Source organism: Neopelma chrysocephalum, unplaced genomic scaffold (assembly GCF_003984885.1).
Source record: "Neopelma chrysocephalum unplaced genomic scaffold, ASM398488v2 Primary Assembly neopelma1_64, whole genome shotgun sequence".
Lineage (NCBI taxonomy): Eukaryota > Metazoa > Chordata > Aves > Passeriformes > Pipridae > Neopelma > Neopelma chrysocephalum.
In genome coordinates, this window is record NW_020897721.1 from 5,192,434 (window position 1) to 5,210,212 (window position 17,779).

The 17,779-nt window shown below is 43.5% G+C and overlaps 1 protein-coding gene across 18 annotated transcripts in view; it reads right to left on the reverse strand.

Moving 5' to 3' along the window:
* PTPRF (protein tyrosine phosphatase, receptor type F) overlaps positions 1-17,779 on the reverse strand; it is a 287,080-nt gene that overhangs the window by 212,919 nt on the left and 56,382 nt on the right. The window contains exons 1-2 of one of the 18 annotated variants that reach the window (XM_027683294.1): positions 7,326-7,331; positions 4,300-4,302 (exon numbers count right to left, since the gene is read on the reverse strand). The exons of the other annotated variants lie outside the window; for them this stretch is intronic. The gene's annotated coding sequence lies outside the window, so the exon portion shown is untranslated. Of the gene's footprint in view, positions 1-4,299; positions 4,303-7,325; positions 7,332-17,779 lie in introns of those variants that run through there. 18 annotated transcript variants of the gene reach the window in all.

Here is a 17,779-nt window from a genome sequence, read left to right on the forward strand (position 1 = left end):
CAGGGAATGGCAAGCCCCTGAGCACTGTTATTCCCAGGCACCCCTGAACAGTGTTATTCACAGGTACCTGGTGCTCGTGATATTCCTCACACCTTTGGCTAGACAACACATCTTCTATTTCTTTTCTAATCAGATTTCCACCATTTACTTTCCCTGCTCTGCTGGTTGCCAGACAAACAATTTTTCTGCTGTACTTATTGACGCTTACAAAGTGCACCACAAAATGTGGGGGTATCATCATAATTTCAGAATTGCTGTATGCCAGCACTCCAAAAGAAAAGCAGTTCAGTGGAGCTCCTGCTACACAGGACTGCCACACACAAACTACCAACATTAAAACACTTTGAGAGACACTTCCCACTTCTGTTTCAACACATCACCTCCATTTACATTCAGTTATTATGTTAAGTCTACACACAAAATGAATCCCAGTTGCAAGTTCCACTAAGTAATCAAGTAACTGAGCATTTTAGAGCCACAAACAACAGATTTTGCCTTTTTTGGATATACTAAACCAGCCCTTTGTCACTGCAAAAAGAGAGCTTGACATCTGAGATATAAAATGCTCAAAAGAAGGCTGTATCAGTTAATCAAAAGAGAGTGATGACTGCAACAAACTTTATCAGTTCTGACATGGCAAAATGAGAGCAGGAGACCAGTATCACAGACTGGCAATTCCATTAACTCTTTGTATTGCTATATTTTTATTTATTTTTGACTGTTCATAGACTAACAATAGCCATGTGGTGAGTAAAAAGAGTAGCAGCACGTAGAGGCCACTGTTGCCAAGTCTCAGTTTTCAGGAAACTGCCTTTAGCAACTCTCCAGCCCACTGAATGTGACCATGAAAGTAGGGAAAGAGCAGGTTCTGCTGCCAGCAGCAATCACAGCAGACAGCCTTTTTCCTCTAACCTCAGAATGACTTTAACTTTGTGCATGAGAAACTAAACTATTTAGACTCTGGCACCATCACAAAAGCTGAATTCAATGGGAGATATATCATATATGTATTTTATCTAAATAGATCTTTCTTCTTGATTTCTCAAGTGCTCTTTCATTTCCCATTGTATCCAGCTCTTACAGACATTCCTAATTCCCACTTCCACACAGGTTCAAGAGCTAATTCATGGACACCAAGGAGTAAACTATCAACATCACATTTTTTACCATCAGATCTCTTAGTATCAGCTAACAAAGCAGGTAAGAAGTGACAAGCAATTACTGTCTTCTCACTCTTTACAGATAAGTCATGTGATGTTCTTGCCAGTTTGACAAGTATTGGTGTTGCTGGCCCACTAACCCCAGTACGGGGAAGACTTTAGAGAAGTATCTGGAGGAGGAGGCACTGATGTGGGTATTCAAACAGCACAAACAAAACCAAAGCATCGTTCCCTTTTTTTTTTCTCCCCACCTTCAAGGAAACTGCATTAAATGGTCAGGGTTCTCAACTCCTCCCTGGAGAAGCTGAGCTATTACTTCTTATCAGCTTGATAAAGCCACTTTTGCATGGCATAAGGGGAAAGCTTAGCACTTTGTGTAACACAGAGCACACTATAATGAAACCTTACAGAGGTTTGTGTACAAGTCAGCAGATAACGACCAGACTGACAAGGACTCGAGTCTGAGCACTGACAAGAGGAACTGTCAATGTGTGCCCATCACATGCGCTCACAGCTCTGATTTTTTTCCTGGCAGTTCTGGGATCCTCCAATGGTAACAAGCAGCAGAATGAGGTAAGTCTATCATTTGTGGGTCCTCTTTGATTAACCATCCATCAGGGTGTACAGACATCGATATTTCCTGTCCTCTCATAACGGCTGGCTCCTTGCTCCTTGGAAGATGGAAGGGGTTTTGCAGAGACAGCAGAAGTGCCCATCTGCAATCTCCAGGTAATAACCTACATGCTGGAGGAGGACATACATGCCTTGCTTGTCAGGATCCTTAAGACAATCTGCTTTGTGTGGTGCAAGTGAAGGTGTTATTAAATCTTTCAGGTGGAGAGAAATGTTACCGAGACTAGCAGAGCAGCTAAGGCTTAGTGACTTTGAAGCTCAGTCTGGGAGCTCAGACTGAGAACCAGCTGGCTGGAGAGGCAGCTGACAAATGTGTTCAGCCTGGGCAAATCCTTTTATTCTAGTACTTAAACACCTTGGACATGGCATTAAAAAGGGTCTCTCTCACCTGCTGCATCCTCCTGGAGAAGGAATGAGGAACTGTCAAGAAATAGGCCCTCTCAAAAGAAAAATATTAACTGCAGAAGCAGCACAATAGCTTCACTGGAAAGGGAGGGAAATGAAGGAGCCTGTTCCTGGCAACACTCCTTCAGCCACAGCAATTCAACCCCTGCACTGAGGAAACATCTACCATGACAAGTTATTCCATCTAGTTTTAAGGTCAGCCACGAGAGAGAGAAAGCCTGCCCACAGTATGTAGCTAAATACAGCAACTAGCATCCATTAGCTGGAGAGCATGGAGCAGCAAGGCAGGAGAGTGCAGGTGGGAGAGATGAGGAGCAGCCAGGCTCAGCCCTCCTGCACCTCTGGAGAGCAGGGAGGAGGTGTGCAGTAGCAACTCCAGCCATGGGCTATCACCTGTATGTACATAAAAGTGAACAACAGCTCAAGGTGCAACAACCAAGGTGCATTAGTTGTATAATCCTCTGAATTATCTCCTATCAAATCAGTGGTTATCTTCCTGCATTTTCCCCTGTGTTTCTAATGGAATTCAGTGTCCCCAAAAGTGAACAGTGTCACAGACTGCAAGCATACACAGTTTTCAGAAATACTACTAGGAACTGTCATAAGTACTGCTTAGTGTTGGCAACCTTGGCTACTCTGAGAAAGCAAATAAGCAGAACAAAAAACACCCAACAACTCCAGCTATGTGGGAGACAGCTCACATGAACCATGGGTGAAACTACCGGAGGGGAGGCTGTCACAGGGAGTCTCAGCAGTCAGGAAAGGCTGGATGAGAATGGAAGAAAACAAGGTGACAACAATGATGAAGTTTATCTTGCTTAGGAAGAAAAGAAGGAGCAGTGGCAGCAGGGAGGGTGAGAACACGAGAAGAGCCTTCAAGGATCTGGAAAGAAACGGCAAGACGAAAAGGAACCTATTTTACTTTTTTTCTTAAAGTCACGCAAATGGACAACAATTCATAGTCACAAAGTTGCTGAAAGGGAGTTAAGGGTTAAAATGTTTGGGGTAAACTCCTATACCATACTCTCAAGATATAAATATACTGACAGTTAAACACTGGAGCAGCTTGCTGAGGAAACGGTGGGCTCTTCTCTCACCAGAAGTTTTTAAGAACATGCTAGACAAACATCTGTTGTGAACAGCTTAGAGCAATCCTGTCTGAGCAGAGAAAGGCGGGATGAAATCGGGACATCAACACACGATGAACACCATCCATAGGAACTAATACTGCCCACATTACTGCTTGTTTTCCAGGCTGCTATAGCATAATCTGAGTCTCTGGATCGAGTTGGGTTCATACCAAACTTGGGTGCTTCGACCTGGATGAACCACCTGCAGCTTCCCACCTCAGTGAGCAGGAAAGGCTTGTTGTCCACAGCTGCCAGGACACGACTCCCTCCCACTCGCGCCTCAGGGTTCCCCTCTCACAGCTCTGAGTCCTCTGAAAAAGGCACAGCAGCATCTGTTTTTTGTGATGTTGTTAGAGTAGCTGTTTTCTCTGAGCAATATTTTCATAAGGGCAACTCAGGGCCTGTTTGCACCTCGGTGAAATTCCCAGGACAACTCGATCCATTTAATTTTCAGCACAGCAGAAACACCAACGCTGTAGAGTCGCGAAGTTCTGACCCGAGACCAGAACTTATTACTCAATTAGGAAAAGCAGATGAGCACAAGGATAGACAGTTCTCCAAGATGGAACTAAATCAGAATCGTAACACGGTAGGGTTGGTTTTATTTATCCACGTAACAAACCTGCATAAATGGTCAGCAAAAGCAGATGAAAGTCAGCGTTGTCTGATTTAAGGCAACGCATTTTGTAGGGAATAATTTAAACCAACAGTACACTTCTCTGGATTCTAAATTAACTGTAACCACTCAGAAAGGCACTGGACGTAAGTACCTAAGTAGATGCTTTCAGGGAGCTGCTCCGTGCAGGCACAGTCGTGAAAGGAAACTAGACATTAGAAAGAGCATGGATATGGAAGAATACAAAACTACATTATTGTAAAAAGGCAAGAGAATTTCTAAGGCAAAATAATCTAATACCTACATCAGCTGTGACTTGCCCTTCGACAACGGGGTTGACAAAACTCCAGAAAACTGTCTGAGAGAAAGACTAGGCTGGGTGATCCCATTTCATACTTGCAAGAGAAACAGTAATTCAGCTGAATGTAAAAGTGATAAATTTGAAACAGTTAAGTCCTTTGTTTTAATAGCCCCACAACAGATAATTAACCTCTAGTCAGTGAGGTGCCCCAGAGCAGCATCAGAAGCAGGAGACTTGGAGAATCCCCTTACAGGACAACGGCTTAGGGCAGAAATGACATTAATCAATGACCTCACTGTACTCTATACTATAATAGATGCATATTAATATTCATAGATTTTTAGGACTGAATGGTCCACTCTATCATCCAGTCTGACCTCCATTCTGACACAGGACATGTTTTAGCCAGCTCCTCCAGCCTCTGATTCCTGTTAGGCTTTTCTCTGCTAGGTCAAAAGAGGCTGCTTTATAGGAACTAGCTCCCCATTGTAATACAGAGGCTCTAAGGTGGGTGTAATGCAAATTTTGGCTCAGCAAGATCTGGTGATAAACTTCTGAGCTGAGATCCAAGTGCAGGAATTAAATAAACCCTAGGGTTGTGCCAAATAATCCAAGAGGCAGGAAATGGAAAAGGCTCTCTGAGCGTCTGCAGTAGGTCAGGAAAGCACGTTCTTGGTCTCTCTCCAGACCCCTTGTTTCAGGTTGTGGCTGCACCTTTATAAGGCCACCCACAAATGCAGTGTGGGGCTTTCCATCATGCAAGTCAGCAATATTTTAATGTTACAGATGATGGAATCACAGCACTCCCCATTAGCTAAGAATTTTGGGATGGCAGTATGTTCAGGCCATGATACAGTTGTTTTTAAGCAATTCTGGACCTAAAATGCCCAGGAAGCAAACAACATTTTTCTTCTTTTTTTTTTTATTTTTTTTAAATTATTCTCACCTCTGTGACACTGAAAGAAAAAACAGGAGGATTTGTATTCCTGATTTTAACAGGGTTCAGCTTTTGGGTGACCCCTTCTTGGAAAAGGTTAATTCTTATGAACTGCAGAGCTTAAATATGTCTCAATATAAGCATTAAGATCCACCCAAAAGGGATCCTTTCATAAAATAAGAATCTAAAACTTAGTATTTTTTAAAGCTATCTAGTTTCCAACTGTTTCTAACTCACTATGGGTTTTATGGAATGAAGGGCAATAATTCCTACCCTTATGCACTTCCCTGCAGATTGATACCTCTGTGACAAACTGTTAATGGAAAAAAAAACCAAAAAAGTCTGTTTCCCAGTCTAAGAACCAAGCAGTAACTGAGGCCCTTACAGTGAAACCCAGGGAGGGAGGGAAGACAGAGGGAGACTCATTCCTGTATCATACCCCAGAGCTGCAGAGAATCTGCACCTGTTCCACTGCCTTTACTCCTGTGTCCAGCCATGGTGGGAACCACACACTGGGACATCCATCACTTTTACACCTCTTGGACAGGAACAAAAGCAGCCACACTGTCATTTGTCAAAGTAAAGTTCCTGCCAAAGCAGCAGAAACTGCATCCTCAGATATTGATGACAGCTGACAGATAAACAGAGACAAAAAGTAATACTGCTTTAAAATGCCACCTCCCCCTCTGGTGCCTGATCCAAAGCTCTGCCTGCCATTCCCTGAGTAAAGTATGGAAAACCCCACTGGACTCAGACAGGACAGAAGCCCAGTAAAACCACTTAGTGACTGCAGTGTACAACCAGCAAGTTATTGCACTGCTGCACTTGTTTCCCCACACAATAGTCTTGTCAATTAAATAAGTTTCAACAAGCACAGGCAACATTTTATTCAGAGGAGCCTGGAACAGATCAAGCCTGATCTCCGAAGTGGGAACTGACTCCTGCTGATCAGGGCAGGGCAAGTCCCTCCTCTCCACTCTGGTGCCTCTGAAATGCTGAACTTTCTCTCCAGCTCATTAAACATTGTTGTTAAGGAAAGGCCTCAGTGCATACTGCCAGTTCAGGAATATATTAACAGTATTGGAAACCCTTTTAATAAATGACAACCACCTGCCCCCAAAATTACAGATGCTCAGAAATGCAGTTCAATTTAAAGGGCAACCACTTAGGTCAGAGATCTGTGGCGTGGAGATCAGTCTTGGCACTGAGGAGGGATAAAGGAGCAAACACCAGCAAGCCACAACAGTGGGGTTCCTACAGAAGCTGCAGGCTGGAATAGCTGCAGTGTTTAAATAAATATGTATAGGATATGTGCATCATGAAGTGGAGCTTGTGCCTTATGTGAAGAGATCCTGAGTATGAAATTGTGTCCTCCTTCACGAGATCTCACTGGGCTTGCTGATTTTTCTCCTCTTGCTGTTGTGCAATGAAGGAGTTCATCAATATGGGGAAAAAAAGCTTCAGTCCCAGAGGCAGCATGACTGAAAACCCCTGACAGCATTAGGAAGTCCATAAATTCCATACTTTCCTACCCAGAACCTTCCATTACTTTTTGCTGTTACATTTGTTATAACAAAAAATGTTGAGGTTTAAGTGTTCACTTCTCTGTTTAAGCCCCATAAAGACTCTCCTAAGGCTACAAGGGGGGAAAAAAAAAGGATCCTTGCACCTGTGACAGACACTGGAGGGTCAGCACAGACAGGCAAGATGCTGCTCCTGCTCCAACAGAACCAGCACAAGTCTGTACTCAGGACTCACAGAACTAGAGCCTGACACTGGCACTTTCCTCTTTGGAAAGCACAAAGGTTTTAGGAAAGGGCTACAGAGAGTCAGCTTAGGTTCCTGAGCAGGACCTCTATACAGCTGAATAAAACTAACAAACCCTAAGATCCCGTGAAAGCCCACAGACTATTCAAATTATGTCCACCACCAACAAAGCTGGTGTCATTTCAAGGGGAAAAGACAGCAGGTAGAGTCTGGTTAATGGCAACACTCCTGAAGTCAGGAATCCACACTGCATTTTACCTGAGCATTATCATGAATTATCAACATTTTGGTGAGCTTTCTCCCACTTCAGACAAGCCTGCAGCAAATGAGGGCTCTGTTAAGGGACATCAAGTACATGGAATAGAGATGGCTTCACCTGCTCCTGCTGCTCTGGGAGCAGGAGGCAGGCAGCAATGCCCTACCAGGAAGCTTTGATGGCTCACTCAGAGGAGCAACAAATATGTCTTGGTTACACAGAGGGCAGAAGTAGGTAGTACAGTCCACATTCAGCAAATTTTCCCCAAATAAAAACCATTTACCAGTACAAACAGGGCTTTTGCAACTTTGGACTCTGGTAGTTGAAACTTTAAAAAAAAAACAACACAAAGAGTTTCAACCTGTGTAAAGCTCTAGGCTATATATTTCATAGCATGACACACTTCTTCAAAAAAGAAAAATCAAAGATATTTTATACAGAAGGAATAATATTCAATATATCCTCATTGCATGTGCTGGATGTGCTTTACAAATATAATGCTGCCATAGTGATTCTTCTTACAGCCACTAAAATATTTTGTTTCAGGCTGAGCTATGCTGTGCTCAGTTTCAGCACGTGGCACATTACAGACAAGTCATAAACATGCCAACCCCCCAGTTTCTGCAATCATAGAGTGGATTTTGTATTTCTTTTATTTCCCATCTCCACTGGTTTCCTTCTCCCCATCAAACACACTTTAGAACTGAGATCCATCACAACCCACCAGCAGTCTTGTCCTAGTCCTACTTTCTGCAACATCTTTACAGCCACGTCCAGTAATGCTGGCAGCCCACATCAGGGCTCTCCAGGCTGGAGAAGTCCCAGAGACGGGTCCAGCTGCCACTTCCAAACAGCCCAAGCCATCTGAGGTGTTCCTGGGAACCCAACAGCCTCTGCCTCACAACCAAGCAACAGTAACTTGCGTTGAAGAACCTGCAGTAGAAAACTTAAAAACATGGACCAAGGACAGATCCTCAGGCCAATCATCCAAGTCAATTCCTTTCAGCTGACTGTACCTTCACATACACAGAAACTGCCAGAACAAGCCCACGCTGGACTCCAGTGCAGGACCAGGGAGATGCAGCTGCTGCCTCTGAGTGACCTCTGCCACGTCCCAAGGCACAGCCCCCCCACCAGAAACCACAGGGACCAGCAAAGCTGACACCCCAGGGCTCAGAAGGGAATCAGATATTTAGCAAGATTATGCTATCTGCTAATCTGATTAGCCCCAGAGACTGCAGATAAACATAACAAAGAACAGCCGGACACCAGCTGTAAAACCCATCCAGTCAGGAAAATAACGCAGCTGCCCAGAAAAGCTCAGCATCTGGGACCTGTCGCATGCAATGCTTTTAGGGAAATGACAGACTCGATGCTCTCACGTTAGACATGGGGAAATGTGTTAATCTGTTCACCTTAAATGGATTTAACCTCAATCTGAAAAAGAGAGGACCGACTCAGACACATACAGCCAAGACACTCCGGCAAGCAATGCACAGTGAGCAGGAGGCAGCAATCCTTGACACCATTTACAGGGGCTCGAAGGATCAGGCATGACACAGGTCAAACAAGAAACGTTAAGAGATTAAACAAGCACCCTTGTAATTAGGTGTAATGTTGATTGTCTTCTGCTCCTGAAATGATAATCAGGTCCCACATCTAATCGCTACACCCACCTGAGCTCCAGGCTGATGCTCACAGACTCTGCAGCCAGCCCCTTCCCAGCACAAAAAACACACAGCTTGGGCTGGGGGTGGAGCTGGGATTTAAAAGGAAAAACTGTGTTTTTATATAAACAAAATATTTAGCAGAGAATTAGCAGAGAACCTATGGTGCCTTCCTAACAGGGAATGGGCCACTGAAAGAAGACAAAAAGCCTCTGGACTCACTCACCATACACCGGCTGCTACTTTCACAAGTGCAGCAGGGAAGGCGAGGGCATTATTTAACATGTCCACTTGACGTTTTTAAACACAGGAAAAACAAGAGCAACTTGCTCAAGGACTGCATTCATCACTGCCTGCCAATTACAGAAACAAAACTGATCAGTCAGGGGGACACGAGTGGCACGCCAGCTCGGCACACGGCCGCGGGAGCACACGCACTCTCTGAAGTGTCCCGTCAGAACAACAGGCATTATGGAATATACAGAAGCAGGTCTGAAGCTCTTCAGCGACTCTCTGGAAAAGCACTGCCCTCCTTTCCTAATTAGCAAACACTCTGCAGCAACCTCAACCTTCCCTACAGCTCTCACTTGAACTTTTGATCATCAATTCAGATCACTTCTTTCCAAATTCACTCCAAGGTTCTCCAAGATTGAATTCTCACACACACTCTATGCTGAGAGAATCAGCTCGTCTCCCCTCGCCCAATATGAAAAAGGAAAACCTTTATTTCAGGGTCACCCAAATGAGACCAGAAATAAACTGAGGCCAGATGACTGCCCCACCATCAGAGGCAACATCAGCCCAATGGTATTTCCAAGAAACCCGGCTGCAGCTGCCAGGAGAAAGCACAGGATCACCAAAGACAAGGATGTCCAAGGGGGTAATAGGAGTTGGAGTCTATCAAAGTTCATAATGACAGGGACACCCAAAGGAAAAAGATAAAACAGTTCTAAAGATATTGTCTAAAACATGCATTTTCTATTTTTATGGCAAACATGACTAGTTGCTAGTATTCAAATGCAATTATGCAGAGGCTGATCTATAAATAATGCAAAGCCCAGAAAGGAGAGATCAACGCTCATTTACAGCATACCCCATGCTGTACTGAATAATGTTATGCCCCAGCTTTTTCCATCCCCATAAAAAGGAAATACAGTCAAAAAGCTAGAAAGAAGAGAAACGTCTCTCCCATTTCCAAGCCAAAAAGGAAGAGGACATCTAAATCAAGGTAAAATTTAAGGTACTACTTTTGCAGATACAGAGCTTTGTTTCTGCATTTCCAGCTCACCTGCTGTTTTCACACACATGTCCCCAGAAGCTGCACACAAGGTATCACGGAAATACATCACCTCTCACCCTGCTGCAAACTGCTCTGAGTAGCTGCCATACAGAAGCAACAACAAAGTTGCGTCCCAAATTTCTTAAATGAACTGTCTTAGTCTGTTGTACAAAGGAGTGAATAATTTAAGTTGGAAGGGACGCGTACATGTCAGCTACTCTAACCTCTTGCTCAGAGAAATACTAACTTTAAAGCAGTGTTTAAAGTTTAAAGAAGGCAGCTCAGGAGCTTGTTCTGCTGATCTTTGAGTATCTCCACAAATGAAGACTCGCAAACCTCTTTTGGTTCCTTTTTCCAACTGACCACCACTCTCACCATCAAAAGGTTTCCCTGTATAACCATTTGTATCATCCTGGTTGCAAACTCTGATTTTCTACTCTTGATTTTCAGTATGCACCTCTAGGAGGAGAAGCACTTCCATTTTCCCCAAAAAGAATTTTACTTCTTGATTGCAACTACTGAATTTTAAAACAGTTCTTTAATTTTTTAAAAAAATTATTCACGTAATATCCTTACAGCAACAATACCTTCCCACACATCCTCTCTGCACAATCAAATTTATGCCATTTACATTGAAAACTAAGGTCTTTTTCCCTTACTTATAGCTCAGTTAGCTTTGTTATAATGCAGTTTATAAAATTACATTTAATGGAGAAGGGAGCAGGTAATTTGTTTATTTCTGAACTGTGATGGCTAATGGATGGGGTGGGAATAATGACAGGATATATACTATGTTATGGCTGAACAATACAAGGAGAGAATGCATGACCTGATAATTTTTATCCCTCATTAAATTGTCTATTGAGCTGCTTTTTCTCCATATCAGCTTTTAAAACACAAAAAAACCACAGCAAAAACCAGCATATTACTTCAAATCACAAGATTAGTGTTAATTAAAGCAAAAATTACTCATCTGTTTCTTAAATTCATTAGCCATTACTGAAAATACACAAAAAACCCAAGGAAATCAGCATAAGGAGACTAACTGTAACTAGCCGTGTTAACTACCTTCCTCCATAAACACTGAGGCATTTTAATTTCCATGTCTGGAAGGACAAATAAAGTCTGTGCCACACTGAGCATCCTTGCCAAGTCCTTCCTCCTCCCCAGCAAGCCAAGAGCAGAATGGGAAGCAGAATCCAAACCTGCCTGCACACCCAGAAGGAGCAGTGCCACCCGAGCTGCATCTGCTTTTAGAGGCTCTTCTTGGCTTTTCCAAGACAATGGTTCTGTACAAAGCAGAACTGCCATTCCTGGGTTTAATCCACTTTCTTCAAGGAAGAAAATGCATAGGCTACCAATGGTTTTATTTGTGTTTGATACAAAGAGCTGTAAATACACCATGGGCACTGCCTTGAGCCCTGCCTGGGAAAGGGCAACAGGGGAAGAAACACCCAAGGACACATGGAGAAGGATATCCCTCCATACAGTCCTCTGCAAGGGGAATCCCAAACAAAATGGAACAGCTTCTGAGGCTGATGGGCTGAACCAGGCTCTTTGGAAAGCTACCAACGTGTAGAAATCCACAGGGAAAAAACAGGTTTGCAGACTGAGACCCAAGCTATGTGGCATGCAAATTGTCTCCAGTGCAAAGTAGCACATGACTGAAATATGGAGATAAGGGAAAAATGTGAAGGTAACTCTGGCCTAATGATGGAACATTTTCATTTCCTATAGGGAAAATGACTGATATTGGTCAGCATCAACTGATAACAGGCTGGCTATTATGAGTTTCAAAAGAACTTTGATCCAGATCACATATCCCATTAACAGAGACAATAAATGACTCTCACTTTCCATTACACAGTGTGCAGAAATAAAGCTCACATGTTCAAATCAGACAGAGCTCCTTGATGAGTAAGAGTGCTAAAACAACAGCAATACATCAAAACCAAGCAAGTTCATGTGCAACAAATCCAAAAGACAAAAATGAATGCCACTGAAAAAACATGCATTCAGTTTTGCAGAAACCACCAAAAAGGAGAGTTTCTTCCCTGAGAAATTCCCTTTTACTCAAGTTTCTTCTATTTCTGCCAAGTATGCTCATATGGCAACTGAAAAAAACATTTGTGGCATTTGATTCCCAAAGTCCATACAGTTGAAGAAAAAGTTTTCCCAGAAAGCACTCAGATTAAAGTCCTTTTCTGTGGTTTAAGCAGGAACACCACTAGCCAAAGCAAAAACATGGAGCTGGCTGATGGGCAAAGCACCAGCACTCTGAAACACTGCAGAGGTCACATCATGACAGAGAAATCCTGCTCCATAAAGCTTTGATGTAGAGCAGCTCACAGAAATATCTTTGTTATTTCACTGAAGTACACTGCTGCTGAAACCTTTCTTATTCAGCGTTAAATAAGCTGTTGTTGTTCTTTCATATTAAAAAAGAGTATTAGTTTCTCTGTCAGCATTTCAGATGAACCTGAAACAGGCAATATAGAAGGTCCTGTGAGGGTCTCAACTGAGTTCACATTCATTAGTACATCAGTGACTCCCAAACAAAAAAAGCAGTCTAAACTAGCACAAATTCACCTCGAACTCATGCCTGCCACAGCAGTAGCACAAAGCTGGGGTAAGAAACCCAGCATTCAGAGATCAGGTAGTGAGGTGGAGGTACAGCAGCTCACCTTTGCACTCCACCACCTTTTCCTTTTGACTCAAAAAGGCTTTCTCTTTGTAGTGTAAATGGTGTAATTTATACCTGCAGAAACACACACTGGAGTGGATTTTTTACATGCGCCTCTAATGAAGGTTAAATAATGGCAAGAAAGTCTCATTTTGGTTTTAAGATATTGTGGAGATCCCCATAAAACAACTTCTAAAGAAAGCCACTGCAGTGGTTTGAATATCCTGAATGCTGAGAGTTGAGAAGGAAGAACATCTGCACACGTTTTTATGGTCCACTCAAACCTTAAGTGCTGCCAAACACGCAGCAGCTACAATGATGCTTTCGATTTAAAAGACACAAGTCTATGAACAGCCCACATCATGATCTTCTCAATTTATCTAAAATTTCCTCCACTTACGTTTACCTCATCCAGTTCCAGCAACAAACGCTTCAATTCCCCAGTCTCGTCCACCCTTCTATGATAACAAGAGAATTCAGAAAGCTAAAACCCTACCAAAACCTGGAATAGCTATTTGAAACAAGTGAATTTGTCCTTTAATCCTGACTGGTTGTCAGTACAGAGCCCCCAAACACCACCTGTCCAAACCAGCCAGATCCCACCCCCCCTCCCTAAACTCTTCCAGCTCATTCATAGTCTTCCTCCTTTTCACTGCACTCGTACAGCTGCAAATGCACTCCTATAATGTGATGGCTGAAACAAGATCAGGAGAGTTTTCTTGAAACGTGGAGGAAGTCGGTGGGGGCGCAGGACCGGCACCAGCTGCCCGTCAGCATTCAGGGCACGCAGCTGCTCCCAGAGGCATCCCTGGAATTCAGCTTGGCTGGGGAAAAAACAACCGCCACTGCTTTTTTCCTGAAATTTCACCTAACTGCTGTAACACGCCTGTGTAGTTCTGCCCAAATTCTTACATGTGTTTCAGACAGTTCAGTGAAACAGTTAAAGCTCAACATTTATATTGCAGGAGTGCCCTTGTTTGCACCTCTCCCTTTGTTGCCATCTGTCAGGCTTCCTCATTGAAGCTTCTCACAGGGAAAACATCAGTAATGGCAAAACAGCAGGAATTTAGGCAGCCAGCTACCTCCTCTTCCAGCCCTTAAAACGTTTGTGTCTGTATAATTTTAATAGGGATCCCTTTTTGCTCCAACACAGACTCTGAGCACACAGCCACAACCAAATGGTGCCAGTACTTCAATAATCCATCTTACTTTTTTTTTTTCCCTCTAACCAGTCTAAGGCCTCTTCATTTTCCACTTCCTTCTGATCACCCACCCAGATGCCCCATGGCTGAGGCAAGAACATGCAATCCAGTGCTGTGAGCCCAGCTGGTCAATCAGAATGCCCCAAAACACACAGGATTGCAGTGAGCACCCTGTTCCCATGCACGCACACAAGCATTAGCAGAGTCACCAACTCCCCTGACTGCTCATACATGTGCTTAGGAGAACATAAAGGATTTAAGAACAGGTGTTATCTCAGTTTCTCCTCTGATTCAGTATCAGCGAAGGGCCCCTGCCTCCCTCTCCACATTTTGGAGACAGTCCAGCAGATCAGCCTCACACATCATTTCAGAACAGCCCACCACAGCTCTCTTTTCCCCCTTTTTCCCCCTCCTTTTTTTTTTTTTAAGACGGAAAGACTTTGAGTAGGACTGACTGTGTTACATGTTTTCTGAAGTGCTAAGCACTTCACTTGAGGTATGAATCATCAACAGTGACAGCAGCAGAAACATCTTGTCATAAGCAATGAAGAAACTTCAAAAGTATCCCACCAAATAATTTACGAAGATTGCTTATCCACAGTCAAGAGGGTTTGCTTATAAAAATAATTTATAATTTAATAATTATTACAGGGGCAAAAAATATAACTACCCAAAGAGCTTCAAAAATGTTAAATGACAAGAAGCAAAGGAGGAGGAGGGAGCATCTCTCAAGCACCTCTTGGGGCTCAAAAATGCAAACCTTTCTCGCATACCTGTAAGGTGATCTATCTGCAAACATGTTGAGAAAAGTATTTAAATTTCCCCAGGCAGATGAAGCTTTTCCCTCCTGTTCACCCTTTTTGCAGCTTAAAAACTTCATGCTCACAGCCCAGACTCAATCTCTCCATGATTTCTTATCAAGTCTCAGAACAGAAAGCATCTCTTCACTGTGCTTCCAAGGGACATGCAAAACATGCCTCAGCATTAACATTCACACAATGGCAAGCACTAGACACAATCTGGAACTTTTTGTAATCTGAAAAGTGATGAGTTTTTTGTCCCAGTAGTAAATTCTCTCACGGTGTAACCAGAATGGCACCATCTTCTCCATTTAGGTTACATTTTACCACTCTCCTTCAAAATTTACCCCCCTTCACAATTAAGGGCATGTCCATGCCTTCTGGAATTCAAACCTCTGAGACACCAAAAACTGCTTTAACCATGAGACTTCTCCCTCCCAGAGTCCCAGGTTCCACTCAGTACACTTCTTCCAGCTCCTTCAGCTAAAACCCTGGGAATTCACACCACCCGTGTCCTTCCCCGCAGACGGACCATTCACTGCCAAAGCCCTTCTGTCTCAAGCACTGAATTAAACAGGTATCACACACAAAAAGGAGCTGCTATTGCATACTGTCCAATTCTCCAATTGCCCAAAAAACACAATTAAGCTTGAAATGTGTTGGTTTCCTTTATTTCACTGCAGCCAGCTTACACACATACCCAGGCTGTGTATTCTACTGCTCATATCTTGCTGCTTCCAGCTATAATCCAAACACAGAAGCTGATGTGCTACTTCAGACACAATAAAAGTATCCCTCTGGTTTCTGAGCCCTTTCACCTGCTTTCAAAACTCCACAAGGAACGGATGGTCTCAGTACTGCTGGATCTGGCCTCGTCATCTCCTGGGAAAAGAAAAAATCCTGCCCGTGTATGGTGCTGGAAACTTGAGTCCTTGTAAAAAAATGTTGCATCTTGGGAGAAATTTTATTTGTTATCTGCTATCCGAAAGAAGCAATTTCTTTTTCTAGTAACACATCCATGTGCAGCAGGTGCTAAAAGGCAGCAAGAATAAATTATTTTAGGCATGTGCGTATGCGTGCAGACTGACCTTCCGGTACGCAGCCTAATGAAGATCAGAAATCATCAAGCACCCCTGCTACAAATAAACTAAAATCTGGTGTGTACGCTTAGTAAAGCATTCAAGTGACTTCAAAGGCCTCTCTCAACACAGAAAAGAGCTGCATTAAAATTCTGAGCCTCCAAATCTATTAAGCATTTCCAAACACAGGAGGGCGAGCGCCAGGATTTGTTCAGCCGCTGTCCTCGGGAGAAGTGTCTCAGCCCGGTCAGTTGGCACAAACAGTGACACAAACCCCTTCCACCAGCTCAGCGATCCAACAGTCAGTAAATTCAACCCGTGTTTTTAACCTCCTTTGTAAAAAACACTGTTTTATCTTTGTGAAAGACAATGTGCTACACTTCTGAGGGGCACCAGATACTTCCCCAAACACACGCCACTGCTCTTTGGTCCTGGACGTGGCAGAGCCGGGAGAGGGTCATGCCGCTCCTGCAACGCACTTCAAGGTACAGATAATCCTGCAGGAGCTCTGCCTTCTGCACCCTGGCCAAGAACTGACCACAGTGGTGAAAGTCCTGGCCCCACCGTGGTCCCAGCCGGAGATGCAGGCAGCGCATGGAGCGTTTCAACAAGGGCTGTCCTGGATGACAGAGCTCGGCGGAGGGGAGCGGTGAACACACACGCAGACTGGAAAATGGGATTCATTAATCAGGACCCAACTGCTCCACTTCGCTAGACGGGAGCTCTTTATAGACACTGTCTCATTTATTTATTTTTTAAATGCCCAGATTAGTTTAGTGTGAAGCTGTTGAGAGATATAATTTGTCTGAGCGGATGATCTATAGATCACTGAGTGAACACTAACCAGGCTCTCGCAGTCCACAGAAGAAACACACTGTGAGCTCTCCCCCAGCTGCAGCACAGGAAGGGTGAACCCTTTTTTCCTAAAATTTAGCCCCTAGCAGCCTGGAGGTCAAAGAGATGGCACCTCTTCTAACATGCTCAAGCCCTGACTGCAGGCAGAGCTGCAGCCTCTGCCTGTGAAGAGCAGGGCCCTCAAATCAGAGGGAAATCAGCAAGTGATAACTAACCTGCCATTCAGCTGGGGACAGGCTTTTCTCACACAAAAACAGCCTTTTCTCCTCACATCTGTGAATATATGCATATTTAAAAAATAAATTATCTTTCATTCAGATTAGTTACTAGAATATCTCTTTCTTCGCTGAAGCAGATTTGTTCCTATGGTTGTATCTACTGCTATTCTGGGACTTGGTATTGTTTTCTCACTATTGCTGGAGAAAATGTTCAGCAGCTAATTGCACAGTCAAGTCCTTTCACATAATTTTCACTTTGACAAGAGTAATTAAAAAGCTAAACGGCTCGAGAACCAATTGATTAGGTCTGCAAGCAAAGCTCTGTTTGGGCAATCCTGAGATGCACGTGTACAGCACAGCAAGCCTTCAGAAAACACAATTAGGAATGCGTTCCTCAGTGTTGATGATTCAGTGTGATTCTTGCACGACCTCTTTTTTTTGCCCCATTTGTATCACCTTATATTCATATATGTGCTGTACATAAACCATGCTTGCAAGAGTCAGGAAAATTAACCTTACAGGACAAGTTACGGAGTATTTTCCTTCCACCACCCATATTTGCACAGTCTCCAAATAGCTGAAGTTTGCAAATGGACTCAAACACCTCCCCTCCCGTCACAGGAATGAACCACATGAGGCTATTTTGTCGCTGAATTTGAAAGACTATGTATAACGAAATTACTGAATTTTTGCTGCTCTGAATACCTGTACCACAGAAAAGACTGTTCTAAGAGTAACCCTGTCTGTAGACACGCTCTCTGTGATACAATGCTGAGTCACCCATTTGCTCG